Below are 16,003 nucleotides of genomic sequence, written 5' to 3' on the forward strand. Positions count from 1 at the left end.
CCCAGGTGGAGAGTACTCCAGACTTGAGCTTTGTAGATGGTGGACTTTTGATCGAGCTCTTTCTCCTGGGCAGTTTTTTAACACAATTGCTCTCTTTAATGAATGTTGATGACCATCTTTTCAACCATTTGGCCCCCCACCTCATTTAATCAATTCTCCTTTACCAATCTGTACCTCTTCTTGTTTCCGTGATTTTCCTCTTCACTCCAATTTGGTATCAGTTTTGGTTTATTATCGTCACATGTAGGACAAAGGACAAAGCACATTTATTGTCACATACACCAATTGGTGCAGTGAAATTTAAGTTACCATGTAGCACACAAATAAGATGAAAACAACACTATAGAATTTAACATAAAACATAAAACATCCCCCACAGCGGAATCAAAGCTCCCACTGTGAGGGAAGGCAATAAAAGTTCAGTCCTCTTCCTCTTGTTCACCCGTGGTCGGGGCCTATTTGGGGCCTCCGCAGTCGCCGCTACGGATGACCCGATGTTTCAGGCCCTCTCGCCGGATGATGGTATTGCGGCGTCGGAAGAACACTCTCAGCGGATTGGAGTGTCCGAATCGGAGACCGTGGCTCCCGAAGTCCACAGGCCAAGCTGGGCGGAGCTCCAACACTGGCAACCTCGGCGAAAGATCCCAGGCCTCCGCGATGTTAAATTCAGCACCGCCCGCGGCTGGAGGCTCTGCAGACCACAGCCCCACGGTGTTAAAGTCGGTAGTCCCAGCACTCTAGAGCTTCAACACGGGGAGGGGACGAAGATGCGGCTCGGTGGAAAGATGCATCCTCGACCCAGGTAGTGACTGAAAAACAGTTTCCCCCCCCACATAAAAAGACTAAAAGGCCTCCACGACAAAACTTTTTGACGACTAAATTTTTTTTAAAGGATGAAAGTACGAACAGCTGCAGGCGAGGCTGCCACACTCGATGGCGCGACCACTTGATCACGTGTACTGAGATACAGTGAAAATCTTAGTTTTGTCTGCTGTCCAGGCAAATCATACCATTCATAAGTACAACAAGGGGTGTAGAATGGGAAAGGAAATAAAATGTAGAAAAGAATGTTACAGCTCTAAAGTCCAGATTAAAATAAAGAACAACAGCTGCAACAAGGTTGATTGGGAGACCGGGACTAAACCTTCAGTTTAAGAGCGGTCCACACAAGCCTGATAGCAGCAGGAAAGAAGCTGTTGTTGAATCCGATGGCTTCAAGCCTTTGTATCTTCTGCTCAATGAATGAGGGGCGAAGTGAGAATGACTGGGATGTGAGTTGTCCTTCGTTACATTGGCTTCTTTCCCATGGTAGCATGAAGAGAAGATGGAGTTAATGGGAGGTATAACCATATAACCATATAACAATTACAGCATGGAAACAGGCCATCTCGACCCTTCTAGTCCGTGCCGAACACGTATTCTCCCCTAGTCCCATATACCTGTGCTCAGACCATAACCCTCCATTCCTTTCCCGTCCATATAACTATCCAATTTATTTTTAAATGATAAAAACGAACCTGCCTCCACCACCTTCACTGGAAGCTCATTCCACACAGCCACCACTCTCTGAGTAAAGAAGTTCCCCCTCATGTTACCCCTAAACTTCAGTCCCTTAATTCTCAAGTCATGTCCCCTTGTTTGAATCTTCCCTACTCTCAGTGGGAAAAGCTTATCCACGTCAACTCTGTCTATCCCTCTCATCATTTTAAAGACCTCTATCAAGTCCCCCCTTAACCTTCTGCGCTCCAAAGAATAAAGCCCTAACTTGTTCAACCTTTCTCTGTAACTTAGTTGCTGAAACCCAGGCAACATTCTAGTAAATCTCCTCTGTACTCTCTCTATTTTGTTAACATCCTTCCTATAATTAGGCGACCAAAATTGTACACCATACTCCAGAATTAGCCTCGCCAATGCCTTGTACAATTTCAACATTACATCCCAACTTCTATACTCAATGCTCTGATTTATAAAGGCCAGCACACCAAAAGCTTTCTTTACCACCCTATCTACATGAGATTCCACTTTCAGGGAACTGTGCAGTTATTCCCAGATCCCTCTATTCACCTGCATTCTTCAATTCCCTACCATTTACCATGTACGTCCTATTTTGATTTGTCCTGCCAAGATGTAGCACCTCACACTTATCAGCATTAAACACCATCTGCCATCTTTCAGCCCACTCTTCCAACTGGCATAAATCTCTCTGTAGACTTTGAAAATCTACTTCATTATCCACAACCCCACCTATCTTAGTATCATCTGCATACTTACTAATCCAATTTACCACACCATCATCCAGATCATTGATGTACATGACAAACAACAGTGGACCCAACACAGATCCCTGTGGCACCCCACTAGTCACTGGCCTCCAACCTGACAAACAACCATCCACCATTACTCTCTGGCATCTCCCATTCAGCCACTGTTGAATCCATCTTGCTACTCCACCATTAATACCCAACCATTGAACCTTCTTAACCAACCTTCCATGAGGAACCTTGTCAAAGGCCTTACTGAAGTCCATATATACAACATCCACTGCTTTACCCTCATCAATTTCCCGAGTAACCTCAAAAAATTCAAGAAGATTAGTCAAACATGATCTTCCAGGCACAAATCCATGTTGACTGTTCCTAATCAGACCCTGTTTATCCAGATGCTTATATATATTATCTCTAAGTATCCTTTCCATTAATTTGCCCACCACTGACATCAAACTAACAGGTCTATAATTGCTAGGTTTACTCTTTTTAAACAATGGACCAACATGCGCAGTATGCCAATCCTCCGGCACTATTCCCATTTCTAATGACATTTGAAATATTTCTGTCATAGCCCCTGCTATTTTTACACTAAGTTCCCTCAATGTCCTAGGGAATATCCTGTCCGGACCTGGAGACTTATCCACTTTTATATTTCTCAAAAGTGTCAGTACTTCCTCTTCTTTGAATCTCATAGTTTCCATAGCTACTCTACATAGCTAGACAAAAATGCTGGAGAAACTCAGCAGGTGAGGCAGCATCTATGGAGCGAAGGAATAGGTGACGTTTCGGGTCGAGACCCTCATTAGATGTGGGGGTGTGGGAAGAAGAAAGGAAGAGGCGGAGACAGTGGGCTGTGGGAGAGCTGGGACTCACTCTGGCCATGGAGGAGGCCCAGGACATAGTAGATATAGGTCAGTAGTCGGTTACCTGCGATGGAGATAGTGAGGGAGATTGTGAGATAGACCTCACTCTCTCCATCGCAGGCAACCGACTACTGACCGATATCTACTACAAACCCACTGGCTCCCATGGCTATCTGGACTACACTTCTTCCCACCCTGCTTCCTGTAAGGACTCTATCCCCTACTCCCAATTCCTCCATCAGCGCCGAATCTGCACCCAGGATGACGTGTTCCAAACCAGGGCATCGGAGATGTCCTCATTCTTCAGGGAACGGGGGTTCCCACCTTCGTCTATAGATGAGGCTCTCACCAGAGTCTCTTCTATATCCCGCAGCTCTGTTCTCACTCCCCATCCCCCCACTCGTAACAAGGACAGAGTCCCCCTTGTCCTCACCTTCCACCCTACCAGCCTCCACATACAACAGATAATCCTCCGACATTTTTGCCAATTCCAAAGGGATCCCACCACTGGCCACATCTTCCCATCTCCTCCCATTTCGGCTTTCCGCAGAGACCACTCCCTCCGCAACTCCCTGGTCAATTCGTCCCTTCCCACCCAAACCACCCCCTCCCCTGGTACTTTTCCTTGCAACCACAGGAAATGCTACACTTGTCGTTTTACTTCCCCCCGCCACTCCATCCAAGGACCTAAGCAGTCTTTCCAGGTGAGGCAGAGGTTCACCTGCACCTCCTCCAACCTCATCTATTGCATCTGCTGCTCTAGGTGTCAACTGCTCTACATCGGTGAGACCAAGTGCAGGCTTGGCGATCGCTTCACCCAACACCTCCGCACTGTTCGCTTTAACGATCCCGATCTCCCGGTGGCTCAGCATTTCAACTCCCCCTCCAATTCCGTATATCCGACCTTTCTGTCCTGGGCCACCTCCATGGCCAGAGTGAGTCCCACCGCAAATTGGAGGAGCAGCACCTCATATTTCGCTTCGGTACTTTACACCCCAGCGGTATGACCAGTGACTTCTCCAATTTCAGGTAGTCTTTGCTTTCTCCCTCCTTCCCCTCCCCTTCCCAGCTCTCTCACAGCCCATTGTCTCTGCCTCTTCCTTTCTTCTTCCCACCCCCCCTCCCCCACATCAGTCTGAAGAAGGGTCTCGACCCGAAACATCACCTATTCCTTCGCTCCATAGAAGCTGCCTCACCTGCTCAGTTTCTCCAGCATTTTCGTCTACCTTCGATTTTTCCAGCGTCTGCAGCTCTTTCTTAAACATGGAGTTAATGGGAGTAAGGTTGGTTTACATGCTGGACTGGGTTGCATCCACCATACCCTGCAGTTTCTTGCAATCTTAGGTGAAACAGTTGCCATGGTTGATGTACCATTAATTGCTTTCTCTGGTACATCCATAGAAATTGGTATGAATCATTGGACAAATTGCAAATTTCATTCGTCTTCTGATGAAGTAGAACCATTTTCTTGACCTTGATCAAATCTCGGACAAAAACAATTTACCTTACCTTTGTCTTATACTCTATCTCTAATTTTGCACATCTATGCATATCCTTACCATTCTGAATTGTTTTCCAACCTCTGGTTCTGACATACTGATGCTTGTTTCTTCAAATAGATATATAAGACAAAGTTATTCATTTGCGTAAGTTTTTCCCCAACACCACTCCCTAAATCATTTGAGATTGATCTAAAATCTGATATCCTCTGGAGGCATATGTTTACTATCTTCTATTTTTCTATGGCCTGACACAAATTTCCTTGACGGAGTGGTGGAAGCAGATTCAACAGTCGCTCACCAGAGGAAAGTGAATAAATGCTGAAAGGGGAAAAAAATGTTTGATTGGTTGTTGGGAAAGTGTGGAAGGTTGAGACAAATCAGTAAATCTTTCAAAGAACCAATTCACGCTGAAACCCTACCTTCCTGCTCTGCACACAAGTCCTGGGCAAGGAACTGAACAGTTATCACAGAGCTGGATGCACGAGACTTTAGTTTCATGAAACAATTAAAGATACAGGAACCAAAATAAAAATCGAAAGGAGGTTAGAGACGTGGCAATGCACACTATATTTGTAAATGTGATGGAGAATTCAAAGTTACAAAGGTATTTTATTCTCACGTGTACCAATTAAGGTACCGTGAAATTCGATTTGGACCTTTATGATGTCTTTGAACTGCTCGCTTCTGGCAGGATGTTTTAGCATTTGCTGCTACCTGCTGGCCAGTGCCAGGATTACAAGATGCCTTTTTTCAGTTGGCTGGCAGATGGGAAACAAAGCTCTGATACCATCTAACTCATTCTACAAGAAACTTGCGGTTATGCCTTGTATTACCTAGCTGTTGATGTTCAGGTAGCATTGATGCAATTATAACAACTTTCAGTTTCTACAACACATTCAAAATGAAAGAACATAAGAAAATATCAGCAAGAGTAGCAAGGTGTCCCCCTCCCATTGGAATTGTACAATATGGTGGGAGTGGAGCAACCGAGTGGGGAGAGGGTGTGGAAGAAGGGGGTCCCCCCTCCAAGGGTAGGAACTTTTTGAAATTTGATGTATTAAAATCATATTTTAGTGCACTGTAGAAGTATGATTTCAATGTTTTTTGTATGAAGTATTTTTAAGAGGTAACTTTTTAAGGGGTAACTTTATCCACACAAAGGGTGATTGGTGTATGGAACAAGCTGCCAGAGGATGTAGTTGAGGCAGGGATCATCCCAACATTTAAGAAAAAGTTAGACTGATACATGTATAGGACAGGTTTGGAAGTATGGACCAAAAGCACGTAGCATAGCTGGAACATGTTGGCGGGTGTGGGCAAGTTGCGCCGAAGGGCCTGTTTTCACACTGTATCACTCTATGACTACATTATACCTCCACCATGCATGAATGCTTCAAAATCAAGTGATCGAGTTTTATTGCCATATACTCAAGCATAGAAACATAGAAAATAGGTGCAGGAATAGGCTATCGGCCCTTCGAGCCAGCACTGCCATTCAATATGATCATGGCTATTCATCTAAAATCAGTACCTCTTTCCTGTTTTTTTCCCCATATCCCTTGATGTTGTTAGCCCCAAGAACTAAATCTAACTCTCTTGAAAACATCCAGTGAATTGGCCTGCACTGCCTTCTGTGGCTGAGAATTCCACAGATTCACAACTCTCTGCGTGAAGAAAGTTTGTCCTCCATCTCAGTCCTAACTGGCCCCCCTTTATTCTTAAACTGTGACCCATGGTTCTGAACGCCCACAACATCGGGAAATTTTTCCTGCAGTTACAGTAAGTGAAAATCTAGCAGGCAAGCAGGATGCTTTCTCCAACCACACCCATTTGAAGTCCACTATCATCCACCGTTTCTACCCAGTGCTTGGTACTTACTTCCAGCAGCCACTGGTTGTCCTCCAGTATGCACTCTCTCCCCTCTCAACCCCCCTCTCTCTCTCCCCTCCATCTCACTTTCCCCTCTCTCTCTCCTCTCTCCCTCTCTGTCTCTCCTCCCTGTATTCCCCCTCTCACTCTCTCCCCTTCCCTCTCTCTTCTCTCTCCCCCCTCTCTCTCCCCCTCCTCTCTGCCCCCCTCTCTCTCTCCTCTCTTCCCCCCTCTCTCTCTCTCTCTCTCTCCCCTCTCTCTCCCCTCTCTCCCCCCTCTCTCTCTCTCTTCCCCCTCTCTCCGTCCCACCTCACTCCCCCCCCCTCTCTCGTCCCCTCTCTCCTCTCTCTCCCCCTCCCCTCTCTCCCTCTCTCTCCCCTCTCTTTCCCCTAACTCTCTCTCCCCTCTCTTTCCCCTAACTCTCTCTCCCCTCTCTTTCTTCTCTCTCTCCCCCTCTTCTCTCCCTCCCCCCTCTCTCTCTCTCTTTCTCCCTCCCTCTCTATCTCCCCCTCTCTCACTCTCCCCCACACACTCCCCTCTCTCTCTCCCCTCTCTCTCTATCTCTCTCACCTCTCTCTCTCTTCCCCCCTCTCTCTTTCCTCCTCTCTCCTCTCTCTCCCTCTCTCCCCTCTCTCTTTCTCCTCTGTCTCTATCTCCTCTTTCTCTTTGCCCCCATCTCTCTCTCTTTCCCCCGTTTCTCTCTTTCCCCCTCTCTCCCTCTTCCCCCTCTCTCTTTTACCACCCCTCTCTTTCTTACACATCTCTCTCCCATTCTCTCCTACCCTCTCCTCCCTCTCCACCCCCTCTCTCTCTTCCCTCTTTCTTCCCTCTCACTCCTCTCTCTTCCCCCCCCTCTCCCACCTCACTCTCCCCCTCTCTCTCCCCTACCTCTTTCCCCCTCTCCCTCTTCTCTCTCTCCATTCACCCTGTCTCTCCCCTCTGTCTCTCCTCTCCCCCCCCCCCCTCTCCCCCCACTGTCTCCCTGTCTCCTTCCCCGCTCTCTCCACCTCCCTTTGAGAATCTGTCCCTTCGGCACAGAGACTCTCGCGGCAGCGGCGCTTCTGACGGCTCCGCGGCCTGGGACACTCGCACTGTCCGGAGTGCTCCATGGCCGGAGCTGCAGCGTCAGCCCCGCAAACTCGACAGCGCCGCAAACACTCGCAAGTCCCGGCTCGCCGCATCTGTTCCCGCTGCTGGTTCTGCTCCCATCCCTCCCGCAGCCCGGGCTCTCCAACACCCGCGGACCATGCAGTATATCCGAGTTTTGAAATTTCCGTTGATCACAAAATTTCTCACCACTGAGCGTGAGAAATTTTTGATCAGCATGAGGGCGTGAGAGTTTGCTTGAGGGCGTGAGTCTCACGCTCAAAGCGTGAGAGTTGGCAGCCCTGTGATCTAGTCTTCACTATTCTCCTTATTCTTTAACACCAGCCCCCTTTGCAAATAAAACCAACATGCCATTTTCCTCCTTAGGTAAAGGCTAAGGTTCCTGATTGCAACATAATTAAATGGAAACCAAAGGTTTGCACAATTCAATCAGAGGTGGATTTCTGGAATGTGGAGTGGATGCAGAAGGATTTAGAAAAGGCATATGTGTATAAGTGGGACCGAGATGCAGAATTGATCGTGAGTGACAATCAAAATGCTGCACATGCTGGCGATCTGAAATAAAATCAGCAAGTGCTGGAATTGTTCAGCAGGTCAGGAAATATCTGTGAAAAGAGAAGCAGCATCAACGCTTCTGGTCAAAGAGGCGTGGTCAGAACTGGGGAAGAGAGAAATCATGTTGGTTTTTAAGCTGCAGAGAGGGTGGGTGGGGAATGGGTGGATAGGACAGACGAAACATCTCTGACAGGGTGAGAGTTTATAATCTTGACTAATTTGAGTGTGTGTGTTGATGTAAAAGGAGTTTCAAGGAAAACAGCAACAAGAGAGGCAGAAGAGGTTACTCCCTTTCATATCTTATCAAAACAAGCAAAAGGTCTCCAATGTCAGCAATCATTCATTCATTGGCCTTTCTGTGCCTTTTCATTGCTTGTATAATCTCTTGGGCGCTGTTGCTCCACACAGTCTCCTGATTATTAGCGCTTTGATACAAATGTTGACATGCAACTTTTATATATATCTGTATGTACTGAAAAGTGTAAAACGTGGCCAGCACAGTGGTGCAGCAGGTAGAGCCACTGCCTCGCAGTGCCAATCATGAAAGTTAAATCCTAACCTCAGTGGCTGGAGTCTGCATGTTCTCCCTGTGACCAGATGAGTTTTCTCCAAGTGCTTTGCTTTCCTCCAACATTGTAAAGACACATGCGGTACAGAATTGGCCTCCTTAATTAAGGAGGGAGATCAATGCATTGGAAACAGTTCAAAGGTTTACTCGTCTAATATCTGGTGTGTTGTCTGATGAAGAGAGGTTGGAAGGGCCAGGCTAGTAGCTGCTGGAGAGCAAGCAGTAATGATTAAAATTAAGATCCTGAGGGTTTTGGTAGTGCAGGTATGAATGGGATGTTTCCTTTGTAATGGGAGGTGCTAGGTTAAGGGTTTGCTATTTAAAAATAAGGGTTGGTCCTTTTTTTCTCTTGGAGGGCTGTGAATTTTTTTAATCTCTTTCTCAACGGCTGGTGCAAGCACAGTCTTTGAGCATTTGGCAAATTTGGATAGAATCTGTAGAAGGAATGGAATATAAAGTTCCTGGGAGTAGGGTAGTAGTCTCTCCTCATGTGCAGGCAAGACAAGATTCAGTGAAATCACTTCCAGGTTTTAATATTAATAATCTTCATCCAAAGGTTCAATGATTCAATTAGGCTTTTATTGTAAGATGTGCAAATGCACAGTGAAATTATTTTCTTGGAATACAGTCCAATACCTAAGCCTATACCCAATTATGAGTAGGTCTTATGAGTGTTGCTCAATCCTGGCAAGCCCCTGGCTGCTACAGGGCTCCAGCCATCGCCTTCCTTGGATGTGGCCCCTCACCTCGCCCATCGACCTTTGTGCCCTAGGGACGCCTCCCGCAGCCGACCATGAAAGCACAGTAGGCCAGACCATGTCCACCTTCTATGGGCCTTGTTCCTCGCTCATCATGTCTGTCGTCATCACCGGCTCCATCCTCCTGGTGTCTGGTCTTCAGGGGACGAGCTTCTCCCCGGCAGGCTGGAAGCTTCTGCCATGCGGCGGGCTGGGATCATTGATAAGATAAAGATGGAGTTTGCCATGTTACTATTCAGAAGTTTCTGGGAACGAGTCCAGACTGGTGTCCTGAGGGAAGAGGTAAAAATGTCAATGCAGTCCTATTATCTTTGAATAGCATCTTTCCCTCCACTGACAAATAATTCACACTACATTATTCAAGTGGCTTATTAGTGACTCATAAGTAGAGCCAGGATATTTAGGCGCTAGAAAACTCTGACATAGGCAGGCAAAAAGGCATAATAAAATTACAAAAAAGGCACGCAAAAGGCATTTATTGACATAAAAAGGCATGTATTTCCACCACCAGAATATGGTTAAAAATGATAATACAAAGGTATTCTACATTAAATGACCCAAGTTGCCTGGTTGCACATAATTACTAGCATTTTTTTCAAATGATCTGGTGTTAAACTGGCGTCTGTCACAGAATTTGCTCCAGTTGCGAAAAACTTCTTCTTTCTACCTCAGCTGAGGTTACTGGTGCATACCCGAAACAAGCTACCGACTATATTCATGTTGATATCTTGTGCATTACAACTACCTTTGAGAACTTTAGCTATGCTTTGTATTTCTTCAAGATCTTTGTTAGCTAAAATCACTCTCTCACATTTTCCTTGTATATCTTTACCTACATCGCCAGGAATATTACGGATATCGTCAGTTACTTTGTTGAAAACCTGCATGTTATTCACTAATGTTTCACCACATTTCTCAAGGGAAGTGATAGCTTGTGGGAAGTTTGCAAAATCGGAAGCAATAAACACAAGATCGCAGTGGAGGGAGTTTTTCGGCATGATTTCACTGACGATCCTGACTGCAGCAGATTCTTCTTCAAAACAGTTGACGATTTCTTTTATGTTTTCAAAATTTGTAGCATAGTAGAGTACCGCAGAGAGCCATGTACCCCACCTAGTCAAAACGGGCTGAGGTGGTAGTGGAATCTCGGGTGCCATTTCCTTGAACAACCGCACACGTGATGGTGCTTTGAGGAAGATTTTCTTGACATGGGAACTAGGCGATTGACATTTGGAAACAAGCTACGTATGTGCTTGACAATTCTATGAAGTCCTTGAGCTAAGCATATCAAATGCAACATTTTGGGGAATAAAACTTTAAGAGCACAAGCAGCTTTTTTCATGTACGGAGCTGCATCAGTCACAAACAGAAGAACATTCTCGTGTTTTATACCTTCTGGCCAAAATACAGCAAGTGAGGATGTAAACAAATGAGCAATGGTTGAGCTGTTTGGCTTCTCCAATACTTCCAATGTCAACAAATACTCCTTTGATGGTTGACCTGCCTCCAGTGTACCAATGACCACAATGGCAACATATCTCCCCACAGCATCGTTTGGCTCGTCTATTGAGATCCATATTTTGTTGCATGCAACTTCATCTTTAATTTTCTGCACAACATTGTTGAAGTTGTTGTCAACATATTTGTTTCCCTAATGATGATTCGCTCGGTATATGTTCCTCGGTGTATTTCTTGTAATTTTCTTGTAAGCTATTAACGTGTTAACATAGAAAACATCATTGTAATCATGGTACAATTAGAGAAAATAGCACGACCTTTTAGCAAAACAGCTAAAAAAGACTGATTTGGGCACTCGATCATGAAAAAAGCATTATCATGGTGAAATCATCAAAAAAGGCATGAAAAGGCACATGGCAAAATCCTGGCTCTACTCATAAGCCATCACTTAGTGACACATACACATCAGGGAACAACCCAAACTTTTGTTTGCTTTTAAATAACTGGATCCTCCATCAGCCCACTCCAAATTCTCCTCTAGCCCAGAGGAGACATTCTTAACCATTGGACTCTTTGTCTTTGAGGCAGGGAGCAGTGTCTGATATCCCCAATGACCACAATGGTCCCCTTTCTCCGCCCCAGTTGAATAGCTCCCTTTCCTATGATGCCATGGACAATGTCCATCTACCCCCTACAGTCCTACAGTTCTCATCCGGACAGAGGGCAAGAACATGGTATCTGTTGTAAAATATGCTTTAATTTAAAGGAACAATGCCCCTTAATCTATTGGAAATGTTTATTTGATTATAAATCCTTACCTTGATTGTTTCGTGCCAGTCGTATCAGAAATGGGCCTATGTGAATCAAACAGATTAATTTAGTGTTTCCAATAATAGTGGTTATGTTTTTAGCAATTGCCATCAACTAAAAATAACTTTGAAATGACTGGATGCTAACTATATTTGATGTAAAGAATGGTCCAGAATCTATTGGAAAGATGTATTTGATTATATAATTTCACTCTGATCAGCTAGTATCAGAAAAATTTACCTGTTTTGAACAATGTAATTTGGTATTTGAAATACAGCACAGGAACGGTGTCGGAGAAATTAATTTAGAGGGAAATTAAAAGAAAAATGAAAAGTTACAGACTTCGCAGGTTTGCTTCAAGAGACTTTATTGCATGATATCATGGAGAGATGGCTGCAGTAAACTGCTCACCAGTTCTCTGACTTCCAAGCAGAATTAGCCAACAGTTATACTGTGAGGTAAATAACTTTTTACTTTTGTTAGATACTATTCTGCAAAAACATTCTATCACCACATTGGTTCCGACTATTTCATGTCATAACATACTGTTCGCTTATGTTAATCTTATTCAACAACAGATGGTTAATACAAATCAAACGCAAAACAAGGGAATCTTGACATTATTCTATCTCATCTTTCAAGCAGCCCACGTCACCATCCCCATTTCGAGCCAATCATAAGGCTGCCATTTACTGCAATGTATCTGCACTACTCGCGGTAGGGGTGCGGGTGATCCACTGTAACTTCTCAGAAATGTAAACAAGCTTTGTTATCTCTTCCCATTTCATGTTTACATTTACCATCCACAATTCATCACATTCCCAGACTGGAGGTAATACGTCTAATCTTACTTTGTCAAACTTCTTCTGCACCTGGTCAAGCGGGAGCTGGCAATCGTCACATCCAAAACACCCTTTCGTTACCTTGTTCAATTCCAATTAAATAAAGAAGGATATTAATTTTTCTTCCACAAACGGGCTCTTTGGCTCATTATATCTGCACTGAACATCATGCATATCTGCCTAATCCCATCTATGTGTGCATGGTCTAGTTCCTGCCTGTTCACGAGGGCTAAGGCTCCTCTGGACTCTCTCCTCTCGATACCTCTACCTGTCTTTTCTGCATTCCCACCGTCCTCTTCCTGACCACTCACCTGTTTAATAGTTACTCTAAGGGGAGTGACTGGCTCTTGGAATGTCAGAACCAGGTAATCTTTCCCTCTCCTGATGCATCCCTGAAGCTCTGACTCTAGCTCACCAACCCTAACAAGCAGCCAACACTTTCTGTAGTCTTGGTCACTGTTTCCATGGTGGGGTCCACAAGTTCCCATGTATTGCAACTACAACACATTGTTTGCCCAACCATCAGTTCTAATTAATTAGTTGTATTTATTTATTTAGTTAGTTTGTATTAGGTTTTGCCACTTTAAGCTTGCAGAGGTTACTAATGTTGATGTGCCCTCAGTTCAAACATGAGGTAGATGCAACACCTGTCCCTTTACCTCCCCCCTCGACTCCATTCAAGGATCCAAGCAGTCGTTCCAGGTGCGACAAAGGTTCACCTGTATCTCCTCCAACCTCATCTACTGCATCCGCTGCTCTAGATGCCAGCTGATTTACATCGGTGAGACTAAGCGGAGGTTGGGCGATCGTTTCGCCGAACACCTCCGCTCAGTCCGCAAGAACCTACCTGAACTCCCGGTGGCTCAGCACTTCAACTCCCCCTCCCATTCCCAATCCGAACTCTCTGTCCTGGGTCTCCTCCATTGCCAGAGTGAGCAACACTGGAAATTGGAGGAACAGCACCTCATATTCCGCCTGGGTAGCCTGCGTCCGGCCGGCATGAACATTGAATTCTCCCAGTTTTGCTAGCCCTTGCTGTCTCCTCCCCTTCCTTAACCCTCGAGCTGTCTCCTCCCATCCCCCCGCCCTCGGGCTCCTCCTCCTCCCTTTTTCCTTCCTTCTCCCCCCCCCCACCCCCTATCAGTCTGAAGAAGGGTTTCGGCCCGAAACGTCACCTATTTCCTTCGCTCCATAGATGCTGCTGCACCCGCTGAGTTTCTCCAGCATTTTTGTGTACCCTATGACCAATACATTGTTCTCCAGGATTTGCCTGACAAACAGATGTAGCATCATCTCTCATTTAACAGGATGTCATGGGAGGGGCAAGAATAGGAAAAGTGAGCTAAACGATGCTCTATATTCCAAGTGTTTTGCAGGTTTTTTTACACTTGATCCAAAGTACACTAATGAAAAGTGGGAAATTTCTTATACATGAAATTTCAACCCATCTCTTTAATTGGGAAATACATTTGTGGTTCAACCTTTCCGAGCCTTTAACAGTTTTGTAGCAACACAAAAACTCTGCTGTGCAATCCTGCATCTCTCAGGCCAAAATTAGCGGCTGTTCTGTGCTCAGCCATTTACCCAATCCGTGGTCCTGAACCTGCTGGTCATAGAGTCATAAAGTCATACAGCATGGATACAGGCCCTTTTCCACCCAATTTGCCTACACCATCCAACATGCCCCATTTACACAACTCCCACCTGCCCGAGTTTGGCCCATATCCCTCTAAACCTATCCTATCCATGTATCGGTCTAAATGTTTCTTAAACGTTGTGATTGTACCTACCTCAACTACCTCCTCCAGCAGCACATTCCATGTACCTACCACCTCTTGTGTAAAAAAAACAGCCCCTCTGGTTCCAACTAAATCTTTCCCCCTTCACTTTAAACCACCTACATTCCAGGGAATAAAGTCCATGCCTGCTCAACTTCTGGGTAAAAGATTCTGTGCATTTACCCTATCTATTACAGACTCTGTGCACTAACCCCATCTATTCTTGCAAGTGCATGCATGAAGAATAGTTGGCATTCTCCTGATAGGCTGTGGGCTGAGCATCGAAAATGTGTCTAGAATTTAACTTTCATGACCCATGTCTGGTATCTACCTGAAACAGATTTAGATAAAATATAATTGAGAAGGAATGGTGGCCAGTGGGGTTGGGGAGGGGGGCTTTCTGGAGCGCTAGTATGGGTGTTGCGGGCTGAAGGGATTGTTTTCCAGAGGGCTAGTATGGACATTGTGGGCCAAATGGATTCTTGGGCTGGCGGCTCAGTCACTCAAGCCTGTTGTGCTGGCAGCTCACTCACTCACGGCTGGTGGGCTGGCAGTTGACTCACAGCTATTCCTTGAAATTCCATTTCAGGCAGGGTGCAAGGCCACCAAATTCAAGTCCAGTTTCTTACCACTTCAAGCAGGGTGTAAGGCCCCAAATTCAAGTGCACTTTCATACCATTTCAAGCAGGGTGCAAGGCCACTAAAGACCGCGAATCGTGACCTCTCTCTCCTCCATCTTGCAGAGACACGCCCACACCTCTGGGTTTTATAGTCCCTCCCACCAGAAGGGGCATAGCCTTCATGGCGTGATTGAGAGGAGAGAGAATGTCAACATTTTTAAAACACTAATAACTCTTTTATTTTTCATCAATGGGAAAAATCCTCGGCACCTGATGAGCCGAGGGGGACTGAATACAATGGCCAAAAATCACAGCCGTATTTAGCATTTTTTCTAAAATCAATATAAAGTGCAAACAGGAAGTGGTCAAGATTAGACTTTTAATTATATAGAAGGCAAGGCAACTTTACTTGGGCAAGGCAACTTTACTTGGGCAAGGCAACTTTACTTGGGCAAGGCAACTTTAATTAGGCAAGGCAACTTTAATTAGGCAAGGCAACTTTAATTAGGCAACACAGCTTTAGCATTTCCAAACCAAAGGCAACACAGCTTTAGCATTTCCAAACCAAAGGCAACACAGCTTTAGCATTTCCAAACCAAAGGCAACACAGCTTTAGCATTTCCAAACCAAAGGCAACACAGCTTTAGCATTTCCAAACCAAAGGCAACATAGCTTTAACATTTCCAAAACAAAGGTCACACAGCTTTAGCATTTCCAAACCAAAGGCAATGCAGCTTTAGCATTTCCAAACCAGAGGCAATACAGCTTTAGCATTTCCAAACCATATTTTCAAACCACGCTAGATCAAGTGTAGACCCGTTGGGTCTGTTCCCCCAACGTGCGGTTGAGGGGGGGGCGGCATGCGGCGTCACACACATTAACCACCCCCCACACACACTAACTACCCCCCGCACACACGCTAACTACCTTCCTTGTTAATATATGAATATTATTAATTTGCTCCTTTTACCCCATAATCGGCCTATCTACTGACGCATAGCCCCCA

The sequence above is a fragment of the Amblyraja radiata genome, chromosome 24, assembly GCF_010909765.2.
Source record: "Amblyraja radiata isolate CabotCenter1 chromosome 24, sAmbRad1.1.pri, whole genome shotgun sequence".
NCBI classification, from domain to species: domain Eukaryota; kingdom Metazoa; phylum Chordata; class Chondrichthyes; order Rajiformes; family Rajidae; genus Amblyraja; species Amblyraja radiata.